This window comes from Notolepis coatsorum (assembly GCF_963971535.1).
Source record: "Notolepis coatsorum genome assembly, contig: SUPER_10_unloc_2, whole genome shotgun sequence".
Classification (NCBI taxonomy): Eukaryota; Metazoa; Chordata; class Actinopteri; order Aulopiformes; family Paralepididae; genus Notolepis; species Notolepis coatsorum.
In genome coordinates this window covers 570,405-588,684 of record NW_028174871.1, presented here as the reverse complement: position 1 = coordinate 588,684, position 18,280 = coordinate 570,405, and positions in this window count along the sequence as shown.

The following is an 18,280-nucleotide window of genomic DNA, read 5'->3' as shown; positions in this document are numbered from 1 at the left end:
AAGAAGAAAATGAGGTCACAGTGTTCGGTAAGCGTCCCAGACACATGTAGGTGTGCATGATAGCATGCATGCATGTGTGTCTCCAACATATGTATGTGGGTACGTGTATTGATTGATTGATTGATTGAATTGATTGATTGATTGATTGAAAAGTTTATTAACAGATTGCAGAATGGGTACAACTGACATGGAAAATAAAAAAGACTTACGAAAAAAAGAAAAATACTATACTATACATTGTGCGTATACATCCCTGATATATATACTTTGCATGTAGACCGATCTACCTGCGAGCAGGTATGTGCTGCATCCTCTATCGGGATGCCACCCTTCTCCATATTGCATGTGAGAGAAAGCGTCCCAGACACATGTAGGTGTGCATGATAGCATGCATGCATGTGTGTCTCCAACATATGTATGTGGGTACGTGTATTGATTGATTGATTGAATTGATTGATTGATTGATTGAAAAGTTTATTAACAGATTGCAGAATGGGTACAGTACAGTACATCTCAATACATACAATTGTTAAGGGGATGCAGACCAGAGAAAGACTTTCATCTTGTTTACATCAGGGTCCCCCATTTTCAATTCATCATAACATATATGACATACATGACATACAGATAGACAGTACTGCTACATCTATACATTTATGACATATCAGATTTGCAAATACAGTACTGTTTGTGATACAAAAGTGTCCAGAAAAGGAGTGTATATACATTTGGCGTAGAAACTGTACATTGGAGGAGGTTGGTGGGGTGGGGTTGGGTGGGTTGGGTGAGGGCTGTGTACGTAAGCATGTGTACATGCCTCACATGTGTGTGTGTGTGCATCTTCCAGGTATGCGACTGTACTCCTATCTCTTGTGTGTGTCTCGTATCCATGTGTGCCTCCGCCCCCTATGTGAGTGTATATCTCAGGTGTGCATATATATGTGCGTCTCAGCTACGTATGTGTGTGTCTCCTATGTACATGTATATCCCCCATATGTGTCAGTGAGAGCCTATACCTCAACTATGTGTATATGTAGGTGTGTGTATGCCTATTTCCTATAAGTGAGTATGTGCATGTATGTGTGCCCCTGACATGTATAACTTAGCCTTGTGCATATGAGTGTGTGTAAACCTATTATGTACACATACGAATATGTGTATCCTAGATACTTGTATGCGGCTAAACATGCACATATGAGAGTGTGATAGAGACAGTGACCATTCCATAGATATACCATCCGGACATAAAATCCATGTACATACATATATAACACATTATAAAGTACAAGTACCATCAGATCAGATCCCCTTTTTCATATTCATCCTTGATATCATTGTAACCCCACCTTAATCATTTGTCCCCAGACCGTTCAGTCAGGTGTAGAAAACTGTCCCATAAACGTGTATGCAAATAAACAACTTGTGACAAATAAAACTCTTGACTTGACCACCAGCCTCTCTATCTAAATGTTATATTGTTAACTGTCTAGTTAGGCATTAACTGTGTTAATCTAAATGTTATATTGTTAACTGTCTAGTTAAGGCATTAACTGGGTTAATTAATCTAAATGTTATATTGTTAACTGTCTAGTTAAGGCATTAACTGGGTTAAGTGGGGAGTGCGTCATGGTACAGTTTCAGTAAGTGGGGAGTGTAAACAAGTTGAACGCGTCACGTGAAATAACGTTACGTGAATAAACATATAACGTTACAATGTACAGTTTCTGACAGCTGGCTGTGTTGTGAAATGTGCATAACGTTATGAATAAACCGCGAAGTCACGCGAAATAACGTTATAAACGCGAATCTGGTAGTATATTTATTTGTATCTTCTTGAGATGATAACATTAACATCCGCATTTTACCGCATGGCGAGCTAAACCAATCAGAGAGGGGCTTCGCTCAACCAATCAAAGAGGGGGCTGCAGAAATGGAGCCCAACCAATCAGAGAGGCGTCTGCAGAACTTCAGCCATTGGGTGGGACCCAAATCACGTGACCAAAATCAGCCAATGGAAGCGAGGGGTTGCTATGTGCGGGCTTGTATGTGCGGGGCTTGTAAGCGCTGGTCTCCGGAGCTGCAGCTGGAAGCATCTCCAACGGTGGTCAAGGTCAAGGAGAGCCTGGGTTTTCTTTTCTCCCCGATATCCTTTATATGTGACGCCAAATTATCCGAGGGTTTGGCTGTAGCCTGTTGATACAAAAGCAAAAGATCCTCGAGGTCGCATTTGCTGTCTCCCGCTTTCACCGGCGTTCGTTCCTATCGTCAGGGTTGTTCTCTCTGGAGGACGGTGAGTCATTTCAATGGTTCAGTGAGAAATGTTTGGCATTCTGCTCCCTCTGCCACCGGGGGAACGTAGCATTTTCCTAATCTTGTTATTGTTTTAATTTGTATTCTGCACTCTCTGCTGCACCGTTGTTCTCACAAACTACATTTGAAAATGTAGAAGTGAGTGGCGGCTGGGTGGCGCAGCGGACATTGCGCTCGTCACCAACGCAAAAGACACCGGGTTCGACTCCGGCTGTCGGCGTTGCCTCCGGCTTGGGCCGGTCGTCATACTAACTCAATTGGCAGAGGTAGCGGGTGGAAAGTCGGTGGGTGGTAATCAGGACGTTGTGGACAGCGACTCCTACAGGTCGGTTGGGGGGGACGCCTGCACAGCAGAGACAGGAAATGGCGGGGGGTAGTGTGAGCCTCCCACACGTTACACCTCGCCAATGAGAGTCCGCGCTGGCAGGTGAAAAGATGTGACAGGCTGCCTCCTCGTGTATCGGAGGGGACACGTGATGCAAGGCTTCTATCCTCCCTACAACCGGCCAGTGGGGGGCACATGCGAGCAACGTTCAAGACAGGGGAGGGGAGAATTGGCACAGCGGGTAATTGGGATGGGAGACAATTTTTGAAAAAAAGAGGAGAAAAAAAAGTGGATCAAAAAAGAAAATGTAGAAGTGACTCAAAATAAAAAAAATTTATTTATTTGTATCAAACAAAACATAGTTGTGAAAAAATTCAATATATATATATCTCGACCGGTGCCCCATAGATGCTGAGCAGATAAGCAGTTATATATATATAGAGTGAACCTCGGAGTCCACATATCCGAGTACTTGACATGGACCACACACATTGACAGTGTAGTAAAGAAGGCACGGCAGCGCCTCTACTTCCTCAGGCGCCTAAGGAAGTTCAAAGTGAGTCAGAAGATCTTAAAGAACTTCTATACTCATGCACAATAGAGAGCATCCTGACTGGTAATATCACCTCCTGGTTTGGGAATAGCACCACACACAACCGCAGTAGACTGCAGAGAGTGGCTCGATCAAACAAACGCATAATTGGAGGGGGGCTTCCCACTCTCACTCTGGCGTTGCAGGGCCAAGGCTAAGAGGATAGTCAAAGACTCTAGCCACCCACACACAACTGTCTCTTTGCACTGCTGCGGTCAGGCAAGCACTAGGAGAAAGGAGCTTCTATCCCCAGGTCATAAGGATGCTCAATGACTGCAACATTAACCCACCCATCTACACTCATTGCACACACATCCACATGTACACTTTAAACATTCACCTTAACATCCACTTTAGACACTTTAAACACTTTTTAACACTACACCATATTTGATCTATTTATTATAAAGATTTGCACTATATCTTTATACATTTTTTTGCAATTTAGCATTGTTTGCATTTTGTACTTTTTTATTGTATATTTTCTTGTATGGTGTTTGGTCTTTATTCTTTTGACTTTTTTTACTGCATGAATCACATTCTCCGGGGGCTTAGCATTGTTTGCATTTTGTACTTTTTTTATTGTATATTTTCTTGTATGGTGTTTGGTCTTTATTCTTTTGGCTTTTTTTACTGCATGAATCACATTCTCCGGGGGCTCATACAGAACCAAGCATTTCACTGTAATGTACATGTATGTGACAAATAAAACAACTTGAAACTTGATAACGCTTAGTGCTGCTTATGTGAAACTGCTGCAGACAAGATCAATGAGGTGGAGGTATCTATCACTAAGCTCGCCTGAGCTGTTATTCCCTGCTGTAGTTACCCTTCCAAAGGGCTTTGTTTCATAGACGGTGACAGCAAGCCACTGGCCTGGGGAATTAGAACTGGTGCTTTATGTTTGTGCTTCCCACTGAATGAGATTAATTGATTTCTTTGGAATATTTCCTCCTGCATTAAAGCAAACCACGGGGGAGGATCACAAATACAAACCACTATACTGTGGCTGTCTCTGAATGGTTATGTTTTTTTTTTTTTTTTTTTATAGAGTTCAATACCTTCGATGTGTGAGGCAAAACAATTATTAGCCCCCTACTGTCTGAAAGATTCATCTGAAAAGAATATGGCATGTTGATGATAAATGGTGTATTGTTGGAATATTGAGTTGACTGTATAAGTCATTTTCTTCTGTTGGTGTGGTTTTATTTTTTTAATAGAAAGGTGCGCCCAGTAGAGCGCAGATATCCACCAGGCGGCAGCCACACATGTCTTTTCTAGTAGCCTACACAATGGGCGGGGCTTAAGTGTAGAGGGCAGGGCAAACATAGCCCAATCAAATCTCCCCCCATTATTCCTCTTACACTATTACTACTATGTACTATACGCACGTTGTACTACCAAAGAGGGTATATGCAGAAGAGGATCAACTGTACTGTTCTGCACTCAAACCACAGTGAGTGCAGAACGCATTGTGGTCAATGGTAAAATTACACAATAGTATTTATGATACTGGATACTACTATGTACTATACACACTGAGTACTACTATGTACTATACACACTGAGTACTACTATATACTAGGGCTGTCACATTATATTAGAAATTTGTATTAAATTTAGAATTTACATAAAAACACCAGATTCGAACATGAATGGAGAAATTCGAATTTGAAAAAAATAAAAACTGATTGTGCCTTTAAGACGGCATGGTGGGTTTTGCGACATGCTGCCATGTCTCAAAGTGTTGTTGTTGTTGTTGGCTCGAGTGTTTGAACGTCTTATCTTGTGAAGTTATTATACACAATATTGGCGACGAGGATTATGAATTCTTTACTCTCACATCTCTCTCCGTTCCTCGCCCAGCCTGGCTGGCGTGCCACCAATTCTGTGGATTCACTGGCTGGAATATTTTCGACACGTTCATAATAGCCGTCGGGGCTAGCCGATGCTAACGACGTGAGGAAGAGAGCCCTGCTAATATGAGGGACAACGGATTTTTCGGACTCTCGGAGATGCACATAATTATGGGGATTGTATCACGCGGCTGTCTGGAGTCTGGACATTTATCTGCTCCACAGAACGTGATGCTCCGGCGGATTGTTTTTCGTCAACGATGACAGCAGGCGGGTGAGTCGGTCCACATTGACCTACACGTATTCCAAATAATTACTGGTCATGGTTATTTTTTGTCTTGCAATTTTTTCTCCCATTTTCAATTTTTTCTCCCATCCCAATTTTTCTATCATCCAATTCAACCCTCCCCTGTCTTTGAACGCTGTTTCTTGCCTCCCACAAGCCGGCTGCAATGTGGACTAAGTCATACATAGCACGAGTCCCCTCCGATACTCGAGGTAACAGCAGTCGCATCTTTCCACCTGCGCGGCTCGATCTTTCATCGTCAGGGGTCTGGGCTTTGGAGGGGCCCCGCCCCCGTCGCTTCCTGATTCTACTGCGCAGGCGCACCAACTGACCTGTAGGAGTCGCTGTCCACAACGCCCGATCCCCACCCATCAGTTTCCCTCCCCCTAATACTGCCAATGTGTATTAGTGCGGACGACCAGCTAAACTGAAAGCAATGTGGAGCGCTGGGCTCGAACAGGGAGGCGAACCTGTTCGAGCTTAGTCTCCAGTATTTGTGGTGAGCGCCTTGCCCACTGCACCACGTAGCCGCCCATTTAGTCTTGCAATTTTAAAGACATTTTTGACGCTGAAATTCGAATTTGTCTACAATTCTGCAACGGATATCAAATTCGATTTCTTGTTAAAGTGACACCCCTACTATATACTATACACAGAGTACTACTATGTACTATATACACTGAGTACATTCTCACAACAGGTAGCCACTAACACTGACGAAGGAGCTTTTGCTTCTAAACATGTTTGTTCAAGGTTGCGATTAAAACTTTTTTGAATCTGAGAGTGCTGGTCCGGCTTCCTCCTGCTTTTTTCTATTTAATCTTCGGGATTTCAGCACCCAGTGTCAGATACCGAGAGCGTGGTCTATCTTGACTTTCATTCTCACAACATCAAATGCCAGGACTTGCATAATGAGCTTCTAGCAAAATCGTGAAAAATCTATTTTGTGAAGCCAGAACGGACAGATTTCTTGCACAGTTGCTGCCCGAAACAATGAGCAAAAAGGAAGGCATTCAACGTCAAGAACAAAAGAGCAAAGACTGTCAATAGACGGTATGAAAATTATCTCACGTATAGTTAGTTACTTGTCTGCAACCTGAGTAAGTCATCTGCAGGGAGAAGTTAGTGTGGGTGATTTTGGAAACAGAATAATATAAATGATTGGAAAAGAGTTCAAACTATATGTCTTGGATTTATTGAAAGATTAACAGTCAGGATTACATTAATTATGGGTGGTCCATGGATCACTGGCATCAATGACAAGACAGCGGACAACAGGATAACACGATAATATAGAAAAGGAAAAAAGCGCCCTCAAGTTCCTCCTAGTCCCCTCCCCGCCATTGTTTGTGTAAAACTTTTATTGTGGGGATTGTATTGCATGTATTCTTGTGTTTTTTATTGTATGTTTTTATAATGTCTGTACTGTATGTGGCACCAAGACAAATCCCAATCAACCATGGTTGAAATGGCAATAAAGTTTTCTATTCCATTCTAAACGTTTACTCTTCTGTCCATATGCATAGCTGCTTGTGGGCCAATCCTATATATGACACCTGTGCATTTTCCCACAAATCTAGTTTTGAAATTTGTTACCTAAGTGTTTGGTGGACGTGTACATTTAGTGACACGTCCCCAGAGATAACAAGGAAATGCACTGGTCTTGACCAAAAACGCCACTGGACTGAGGAGAGGCCTGAGTTTAGTGTCCTAATTCACACTCAATATTCTATATCAATACCCTAATAACATTTTAACAATAACTTCCATCTGCGGCCGGGTGGCGTAACGGAGATTGCGCTCGTCACCAATGCAAGAGACTACGGTCTCGACTCCCCGAGTCAGCGTTGCCTGCGGCTTGGGCCAGTCGTCATACTATGTCAATTGGCAGAGGTAGCGGGTAGAAAGCCGGTGGGTGGGGATTGGACGTTGTGGACAGCGACTCCTACAGGTCGGTCGGGTGACGCCTGTACAGCAGAGACAGGAAGTGACGGGGGCAGCGTGAGCCTCCCACGCGTTACTCCTCGCCACTGAGAGTCCGCGCTGTCTGGTGAAAAGATGCGACAGGCTGCCTCCTCGTGTACCGGAGGGGACACGTGATGCAAGGCTTCTATCCTCACTACAGCCGACCAGTGGGAGGCATAGTCTAGCAACGTTCAAGACAGGGGAGGGGAGAATTGGCCATATGAAATCGGGATGGGAGAAAAATAGAAAAATAAGGAGAAAAAGTGGATCAAAAAAACAATAACTTCAATCTTAGATCGATGTCCCCGATTCAATAAAGTAAACACAAGGTCAACCAAGTATTCTCAAGCCTGAGAATAGTTGTCCACATTAGCTAACCTCAGTCATGATGCCGACAGCGCTGCAGAAGAGAGGCATCCGTTCTGCGGATAACGTTGGCTGCACGGCAGACTCGGGTAATTCCCTCCCCCTGCCTCGCTCACTCAAGTCGTGACGCTGATGATGACACAGCTACTACGGTGAGAGTGATTTCTCGTTCTCTCCATTCCACTGATTTGTTTTTTGTAAATTGAAAGTTCAATTCTACCCTTAAGCCATGAAAGATTAGGGCTGCATTTGATTGCCCAGACTATTTTGTAATGATAGAGTTGTGCACACGATTGTATCCCCTCTTTCTCTCTCTCTCTCTCTCTCTCTCTCTCTCTCTCTCTCTTTCTCTCTCTTCCTCTCTTTCTCTCTCTCACTCCCCTCCCCCCTCTCTCTTCCTCTCTTTCTCTCTCTTTCTCCCCCCCTCTCTCTCACCCCCCCCCTCTCTCTCACACTCTCTCTCTCTGTATCCCCCCTCTCTCTCTCTCTCTCTCTCACACTCCCCCCCCCCTCTCTCTCACACTCCCCCCCCCCCTCTCTCTCTCACACACTCGCCCCCCCCTCTCTCTCTCACACTATCCCCCTCTCTCTCTTTATCTCTCCCCCCACCATGTCTGGTGCCCAAACTCCTCATCTCAGTCTGTCTGAGTATCATTATTACAGGTGCTGGTGTTATGAATAAGGACAGTTCAGAGACTGTGAGAGGTTGCTTTGCTTTTGCGCAATTTTGGAGCGTTTTCAACAATCAGGATCTAAATGTGGCTACGGTTTCTACAACTGGCCACATCAGATCCTGCATTGACACAATGTGGTTCCAAAAAAGGCGATTCTTGTTCACTTTCCCAACAATAAGCCGCACATCACCGAAGAGGCCTGTATAAACAAAAAGAAGTAAGGAGCGTGCGGCCGCGGCACAGAAAGAGATCAACGTGCAGCTGAGAAAAGCCAGGGAAAGACACAGAGCTAAGATGGAAAAAAGAGCTTCAGATCTATGGACAACAACACTCTGTGGGACTCTATGAAGAAAACAATGAACATGAACTCTTGACAAAAAGCAGCTCATTACCTTGAATGACGGGGACAGAGCTAATGACCTGAATAAACTTTTTCTAAGATTTGATGCACAGAACAATAAGTAAGCACCTCGAGGATCCCAAGGCTTACGCCCGGGTGCTATTCGCAGATTTTAAAGTTCTGCGTTTGATACTGTTCGCCCTCACCCGCTTGTCAAGAAGCTTACGAGTATGGGGATAAACCCCGGCCCTCAATAATGAAATGGCTCTATTCGCTTCTTACTAACAGGACACGACAAGTCAAGGTGAATGACACACTCTCTGAGGTGAAATACTGCAGCACCGGGGTGCCTCAAGGTGCGGTGAGATCTCCTCTTTTATTTACACTGTACACCAATGACTGTAGCAGCAGTCAGCCTAACAATCATGTCCTGACATTTTCAGATGACACACTTATTCTAAGCCTACTGAAGGCTGGCGACAGTGGATCGGGAGGCCTAAATTCTTATCCCAACGCATGTTTGCTTCCGCGTTCGCGTTTTGCGCTCTGATTGGCCACTGACGTTTCTGGTCGCGTCAATCGTGTGACGGCAAGTTCTTTCGCCGGTTAAGCTTAGGCACTCTTTCGAAGTTGGTTAAGGTTTAGAGTGTGGATCGTAGGCGTTAGGTAGTTTGCTGCTGGTCGAGGCGGAAATGGGCGTGTCACGCGATTGGGCGCACAACATGTCACATGACCAGAAACGTCAGTGGCCAATCAGATCGCACGAGAAACGGCAGTGGCCAATCACATTCGCAAAATGCGAACGCGGAAGCAAACATGCGTTGGGATAAGAATAGACGCGATCGGGAGGTAGAGCAGTCGTCTGGCAATCCGAAGGTTCCCGGTTCGATTGCCGCTCCTCCCGGGCAGCGTGTCGATGTGTCCTTGAGCAAGACACTTAACCCCTAATTGCTCCTGATGACGAGCAGGTTGGCGCCTTGCATGGTTGCCTTCCGCCGTCGGTGTGTAAATGTGTGAGTGAATGGGTAAAAATGTGAGGAACAAATTGTAAAGCGCTTTGGATAAAATATAGCGCTATATAAATGCAGCAGATTAACATTCACCTCTACTTATCTTAAAGAGATCGACTCCTTTCAGGTCTGGTGTGAGAGACATCATCTCGTTCTCAGTCAATACCACCAAAACTAAAGAGGTGATCTATGACCCCAGAGAAGATTACATGACCCTGTGGTAATTGGCGACTGTGAAATAGAGCAGGTTGCATCATAAAAATACCTATAGGAATCCACATGGATAATCTACTGAAATGGGATGTACATGTTGATGTTCTGTGTTCCAAACTAGCCCAACGACTGCACTTCCTCCGTAGACTCAGACTGTTTGGTGTGAGCACAGCGATCATGACCACATTCTATAAAGCTGTCCTAGAAAGCCTGATGAGATTTTTTTTTTTCATTTCAACCTTTATTTAAAATCGTAAGCATCTGAGGTTTCCCTCATTTACAGAAACGACGATTGTACAGTACATAATAAAAACAATATTCACAGAAATTTAAACACCAGAGTAAAACAAATTAAAAACGTTTAAAAATATCAACTAAAACAGTTACAGGTAGTCACACAATGGTCTGAAATCATACATTTAAACATTCCAAGGGAAGGGAGAACCTCCAATTTTAGCGTGAGTTGAAGGACATTCCATGAGTTAGAGGCATCAAATGAAAAGGCTAACTTCCCTAGCTCAGAACAAATCTGAGGAACCCTAAGAACCATCCAGTCATTCGATCGAGTTGAATAGGTTCCAATATTCCAATCTAACAGTGAGGAGATATAAACAGGTTGTTTACCAATAAGGGCTTTAAAAATAAATAAATACCAGTGTTTGTTGCGCCTTTCTGCAAGAGAAGGCCAACCCACCCTATCATACAGGACACAATGGTGAGTATCATATCTGTCACCAGTTATAAATCTGAGAGCTGAGTGATATGCAGAATCCAGAGGTTTAAGAGTTGATGCCGCAGCATGCCTATAAATTACATCACCATAGTCCAAAACTGATAAGAAGACTGATTCCACAATTCTTTTTCTACTAAATAGAGGAAAATTGGATCTGTTTCTGTACAGGAAACCAATTTTCTGTCGCAGTTTAGTGGCAAGATTTTCCACATGGAACTTAAATGTTAATTTCTCGTCAAGCCACAGGCCAAGATATTTATACTCAGTGACTCTCTATACAAGAGCCACTAACAGTAGATATCCTCACATCATCAAGGTTAATATTCCTTGCTCTTGAAAATAACATAAACTTTGTCTTACTAGCATTAAGAACCAATTTAAGACTAGTAAGGGCATCCTGTATGGGATGGCAGCGTGGTTTGGTACGCTCACAGTACAGTGCAAGTCGAAGCTTGAAAGGCAAGTGAAAGCAGCAATGAAGGTGACCGGAAATACTAAGTATCCGTCACTCCAATCAATCTTTGAGAATGTAGTGGTCAGCCAGGCACAGATAATCTTACAGGACCCTTCTCATATTCTATATCCTGAATACCAAGTTCTTCCCTCAGGGAGAGCAAGTAGATACAAGAGCAACCCGCTACAAGCTCTCCTTCCTTCCTACATTCATCACGCTCCTAAATAAACCGACTAGAACACGGCAACACTTGATGTTTTGTTCTATTCCTTTGAGGTGCCACTTAACATTACCGCTCGGTTGCTCATGTTTTTTCACCTCATCATGCTAACCTTACTCCCTCCCGTTGTGTTTTTTCGTGTCTCCACCTGTTCCATGTTTTTTGACGTCTTGTGTTTTCCTCATGTTTTTCCCCAAGTCAAGTCAAGTCAAGTCAAGAGTTTTAATTGTCACGGCATACAGGTATACAATGAAATGCGGCTGGTCTTGCCCGCGACGATGTGCAATACAGTGGTACAACATATAATAGAATCCAATAAAAATACAGTGGTACAACATATTAATAGAATCCAGTAAAAAACAACAGTGCAATAAACAGGTACATGGTGTGCCATCTCGGTATCTGTACATAGTATTTACAGAGCATATAGGACATGCTAGTTAGCTTTAGTAGTGCAATACACTGTTCCTGATGTTATACTAATTTAAAGTGGCCTTTCCTCTGGCCATAAGTGTGCGTATGTGCGGCATGAGTGTTAAAGTGGCTGCTAGTGTGTGAGCGTGCTCAGCGTGCGTGTCGTGTATGTGCTTGTGTGTGGATAGTTCAGTTTCTGTGTCTCTCAATGTTCATTGTTCAAGGCTCTGATGGCCTGGGGGAAGAAGCTTAGCCTAAGCTTCTCCGTCCTAGTAGCTGGGGTTCGCAGGCGTCTGCCTGACCTCAGCAGCTGAAACAGGCTGTTATTGGGGTGGTGGGGGTCTTTCATTATCCTGCAGGCTCTGGATTTGCACCTCTTGTTGTATAGAACCTGCAGGGGAGGTAGCGCAATACCCGTGGTACGTTCGGCTGAGCTCACCACTCTCTGTAGGGCCTTCTTGTCCTGTGCCATGCTGTTTCCATACCAGGCAGTGATGTTTCCAGTCAAGATGCTCTCTACAGCTCCGGAGTAGAAGGACTGGAGTATCTTCCCCGATACTCTGAACTTCCTTAACTGTCTCAGGTGGTAGAGGCGCTGCTTCGCTTTCTTTACTACTGTGTCTATGTGTGTTGACCATGTCAGATCCTCTGAGATGTGGACCCCCAGGTACTTGAAGCTGCTCACCCTGTCCACGGTAGCCCCGTTAATCATCAGTGGTGTGTGTGTCTCCTGCTGTCCTCTCCTATAATCCACGATCAGCTCCTTGGTTTTACCAATGTTCAGGAGCAGGCTGTTGTCCTGGCACCAACGTTCCAGTACCTCAACCTCCTCCCGGTAGGCCTTCTCGTCGTTGTCCGAGATCAGCCCCACCACCACCGTGTCGTCGGCGAACTTCACTATGGAGTTGGAGCTGAACTTGGCCACACAATCGTGTGTGTAGAGTGAGTACAGCAGGGGGCTTAGAACACAGCCCTGGGGGGACCCGATGCTCAGGGTGATGGTGTTGGAGGTCTGACCCCCCACCCTGACCGCCTGGGGTCTTTCACTCAGAAAGTCCAGTACCCAGGCGCTCAGGGCGGAGCTCAGACCTAGCTCGATCAGCTTGTCCACCAGTCTGGTGGGGACTATGGTGTTGAACGCTGAGCTGTAGTCAATGAACAACAGTCTCACATAGCCCCCCTTCTGACGGTCAAGGTGGGAGAGAGTGCTGTGCAGTACCTGGGAGACCGCGTCGTCAGTGGACCTGTTTGTCCTGTATGCAAATTGCATAGGGTCCATATCACTGGGGAGAGAGGCACAAATGTGGTCCTTGACCAACCTCTCGAAACATTTCATGACCACAGAGGTGAGTGCCACCGGTCTGTAGTCATTTGGGCATGTTGGGGAGGGTTTCTTCGGTACAGGGATGATGGTAGACATCTTGAAGCAGGCAGGGACTACTGACTCCGCCAGGGATTGATTATATATGGCGGTGAACACCGGGGCAAGAGGTTTGCACAGGACTTAAGTATGCGTCCTGTTATACCATCTGGACCCGCAGCCTTCCTGGTGTTCACCTGCATAAATGCTCTTCTCACACTGTGTTCCGACAACGAGAGAGCGCCCCCGCCCCCCCGCGGTTGCCCCCCCCCCTCCACAACAGCCGGTGCGCCAGTGACGTCACTAGCCAGAGGGCTAGCGGCGACACTGTCTACACCGAACCGAGCGTAGAAGGAGTTGAGTTTGTCCGCGAGAGAGGCGTCGTCGCTCCCCATTGAGGGGGCGCTGACTTTGTAGTCAGTTATTGTCTTCAGTCCCCTCCACAAGTCTCTTGTGTCGTTTTGTGCATGTGTGTCTCCAGTTTCTCAGCATATGTCCTTTTAGCAAGTTTAACAGCCTTGCTTCCCCGCGTTTCTCTGTGGAAAACATACCCGTCTCTCTCTCTCTCTCCGTCCTCCCCCCCCCCCCCCCCCCAAGACACACACCGCATATTATTAAACGCCCTTCGGGGATCAACTTTCCTTTCAACTTCAACTTCAAATTACTTTATTTTCCTTTCGGAACTTCATTTGTGCAGTGGTTAAAATACAAACATACAGTCACAATACATAGACACTCGATCACCACTATAAAAAAAAACACCAGCTTCGTTAAAACTACAGTAAAAAGACCACTATATAAAAAAACACCCACTACATTAAAACTACAGTACTTAAATCCATGTGGAGCAGTTTTTTTTGTATCCACTTTTTCTCCTTATTTTTCTATTTTTCTCCCATCCCAATTTCGCCTCGCCAATCCTCCCTTCAATTCTCCCCTCCCCTGTCTTGAACGTTGCTAGACTATGCATCCCACTGGTCGGCTGTAGTGAGGATAGAAGCCTTGCATCACGTGTCCCCTCCGGTACACGAGGAGGCAGCCGTCGCATCTTCTCACCTGTACAGCGCGATCTCTCAGTGGCGAGGAGTAACGCGTGGGAGGCTCACGCTGCCCCCGATACTTCCTGATTCTGCTGTACAGGCGCACCAACCGACCTGTAGGAGTCGCTGTCCACAACGTCCAATCCCCACCCACCGGCTTTCCCACCCCCTAACACTTGCCAATTGTGTTAGTATGAACGACCAGTCAAGCTGGTAGCAACGCCGAGAGCTGGGCTCGGACCCAGCATCTCCTGCGTTAGTGGCGAGCGCCTTGCCCACTGCGCCACTTAGCCGCCCGCATGTGGAGCAGTTCTATATGTATATAAATAATAAATAATAGTAGTACAGTACTTTGTCTCCCGTGTTGTGCATTTGAGCGTACCTAACACAGTGTATAGTACAATAGTAGTACTCATTATAGCAGTACTCTGTGTATATAGTACATAGTAGTACTCAGTGTGTATAGTATATATAGTAGTAAGATAAGATAAGAATAAACTTTATTATCCCAGAGGGGAAAATGTACTAGGAATTTACTGCATCAGTCTGCGATAACAGTGTAAACAAAAATAAATAAAAAGATATATATATACAATCATTCATACAGTTAGTAAAAAGGACATCAAACAAATATGACAATGCATTAGAGACATACAACCATAATTAATATGTAGGTAAACTCATTTCAAAAGCTTCATATTGCACCATGCCCTAATTATATTGCAACAAGATGTGGACATGAAAGAGGTGACAACCCACTGTGGTTAACCGTCGGTAGTGTGATAGTAAAGGGTTAACCTTCTGTAGTGTGGCAGTGAAAGGGTTAAGATAGAGAAATTAGATTTTTCAATGGCCTCTCTGCTGTTTAGTTCAGCACCGTGGGCAGTGCCAAGCAAGCCACAGCGCCGCTGTCCCAGCTGAAACGTATAAAAGGGAACCTGTGTTGAAAAACCATTGTGCCCCCCCGAGAACATTTAATGCCCCCCCCACTAATTTGTTTATGCAGCCTGGTCTGGTTCCAATAGAGCAGAGCGCTCGCTATACTCATATAACTAGGGTTATAGAATAACCTGACGTTACTGCAGGTAAACAGAAATTAAATACAGTTAGATATCTAGCTAGCAACTAACTGTAATGGCTTCTTGTTGGTCAACCAGGTAGTGTCTTTAACACGCACATTCCAAAAAAATCCAAAACTAGATCCAAGGTATTATGAATTAAATTATAGATTTATTTTAAGCATCTGAAACATCTAAGGAAAACATCAAAAGAAAGATTCCAATACTCACAAATAACTGAATTCTCACACTGATGTGGTTTAAAGAAAAATGTATGACCTGGCACCTTCACCAAACATTTTTACCATGCCTAGGCCTTCTCTTCCTGCTCATTAAACCACCTGAGATTCCAAGAGTCCCCGCCCCCCACTCTCAACATGCACTACCAGCCTTTGGATACTAGGTGGGGTAGATCATAGATATCTATAGAACATATCTATGGGGTAGATGACTACAGAGGGGCAGAAACAAAATGTAAACAAATGATAGATACACCAAGAACACAATAGAATGGCTCCAACACTAACCCTAACTAACCTTACTGTCATGCACTTGTCCTAATAAACTAACCTACACTGTAGCACTCAACACTTTGATGAACATTGTTGCTCAGCTGATAGAGTTGTGCCCTTCCTGATGACTTGTTGTCGTACAGAACTTGTAAGTCGCTTTGGATAAAAGCGTCAGCTAAATGACCAAATGTAAATGTAAATCGCCTCGATGATAATGAACGACAACGCGCAGGCCTGTCCTGCAGACGGTTCTTTAATCTGCTGGACGGCTCCCACAGCACTCGATCGGAGATCTGCGTGCTCAGCCTGCTCATCGGCACCGCGGGCGATTATCATCACTGGACGACTAAGCCGCTTGAAAATTTAATTGCACGGACCTTCAATAAAACTTAAATTAATAGCCCAGTCTGTTATTTTAGAAGAGGAGGATTACTTTATTACTTTATATGTACACAAGGCAATTCAAATCATAATTTAAATCCCCCACACATATGCATTTAATCAGAGAGAGAGAGGTCAGGGCAGTGCAGCGCCCCCCTGGAGCAGTTTTGGGGTTCAGTGCCTTGCTCAAGGGCACTTAGGCAGGATGGTGGGCACCAGCCACCTTTCAGTCACCACCTCACAGCTGGAAGACACCCTCCTGTCAGTGGCGGGGATCGAACCAGCGCCCTTTCGGTTACTGGCTGGCCTCTTTACCCCCTGCCTCATCCTGCTTCATCCTGCTTCATCCTGCTTCATCCTGCCTCATCCTGCTTCATCCTGCTTCATCCTGCTTCATGCTGCTTCATCCTGCTTCATCCTGCTTCATCCTGCTTCATCCTGCTTCATCCTGCCTCATCCTGCTTCATCCTGCTTCATCCTCCTGCTTCATCCTGCTTCATCCTGCTTCATCCTGCTTCATCCTGCTTCATCCTGCCTCATCCTGCTTCATCCTGCTTCATGCTGCTTCATCCTGCTTCATCCTGCTTCATGCTGCTTCATGCTGCTTCATCCTGCTTCATGCTGCTTCATCCTGCTTCATCCTGCTTCATGCTGCTTCATCCTGCTTCATCCTGCCTCATCCTGCTTCATGCTGCTTCATCCTGCTTCATCCTGCTTCATCCTGCCTCATCCTGCTTCATCCTGCCTCATCCTGCTTCATCCTGCTTCATCCTGCTTCATGCTGCTTCATCCTGCTTCATCCTGCTTCATCCTGCTTCATCCTGCCTCATCCTGCTTCATCCTGCCTCATCCTGCTTCATGCTGCTTCATCCTGCTTCATCCTGCTTCATCCTGCCTCATCCTGCTTCATCCTGCCTCATCCTGCTTCATCCTGCTTCATGCTGCTTCATCCTGCTTCATGCTGCTTCATCCTGCTTCATCCTGCTTCATCCTGCTTCATCCTGCTTCATGCTGCTTCATCCTGCTTCATCCTGCCTCATCCTGCTTCATCCTGCTTCATCCTGCTTCATCCTGCTTCATCCTGCTTCATGCTGCTTCATCCTGCTTTGTCCTGCTTCATGCTGCTTCATCCTGCCTCATCCTGCTTCATCCTGCTTCATGCTGCTTCATCCTGCCTCATCCTGCTTCATCCTGCTTCATCCTGCTTCATCCTGCTTCATCCTGCTTCATGCTGCTTCATCCTGCTTCGTCCTGCTTCATCCTGCTTCATCCTGCCTCATCCTGCTTCATCCTGCTTCATCCTGCTTCATCCTGCTTCATGCTGCTTCATCCTGCTTCGTCCTGCTTCATGCTGCTTCATCCTGCCTCATCCTGCTTCATCCTGCTTCATGCTGCTTCATCCTGCCTCATCCTGCTTCATGCTGCTTCATCCTGCTTCATCCTGCTTCATGCTGCTTCATCCTGCCTCATCCTGCTTCATCCTGCTTCATCCTGCTTCATCCTGCTTCATCCTGCTTCATCCTGCTTCATCCTGCCTCATGCTGCTTCATCCTGCTTCATCCTGCTTCATCCTGCCTCATCCTGCCTCATCCTGCTTCATCCTGCTTCATCCTGCCTCATCCTGCCTCATCCTGCTTCATCCTGCTTCATCCTGCTTCATCCTGCCTCATCCTGCTTCATGCTGCTTCATCCTGCTTCATCCTGCCTCATCCTGCTTCATCCTGCTTCATCCTGCTTCATCCTGCTTCATCCTGCTTCATCCTGCTTCATCCTGCCTCATCCTGCTTCATCCTGCCTCATGCTGCTTCGTCCTGCTTCATCCTGCTTCATCCTGCTTCATCCTGCTTCATCCTGCCTCATCCTGCTTCATCCTGCTTCATCCTGCTTCATCCTGCCTCATCCTGCTTCAATCACTGAACTCACTCACCTTTATTTGAGACAGGCCTCTAATCCCCTTTGTACAAAAATCGTGCTCTGCAAAGATGGGAAATATCCAAATTGTTTATTTAAACCAGTATGAATATTACTTGTATGACATGTACCAGCATGTACACATCAAAACAAAACAAATAAAGAGCTGGGTATTCATCTGCTAATCCTGTGTATTATGTAATTGTTGTCCCCAGTGGTGCTCAGGAAAAGATGGCTGGTAAGACTCAGCTTCTGCTCTT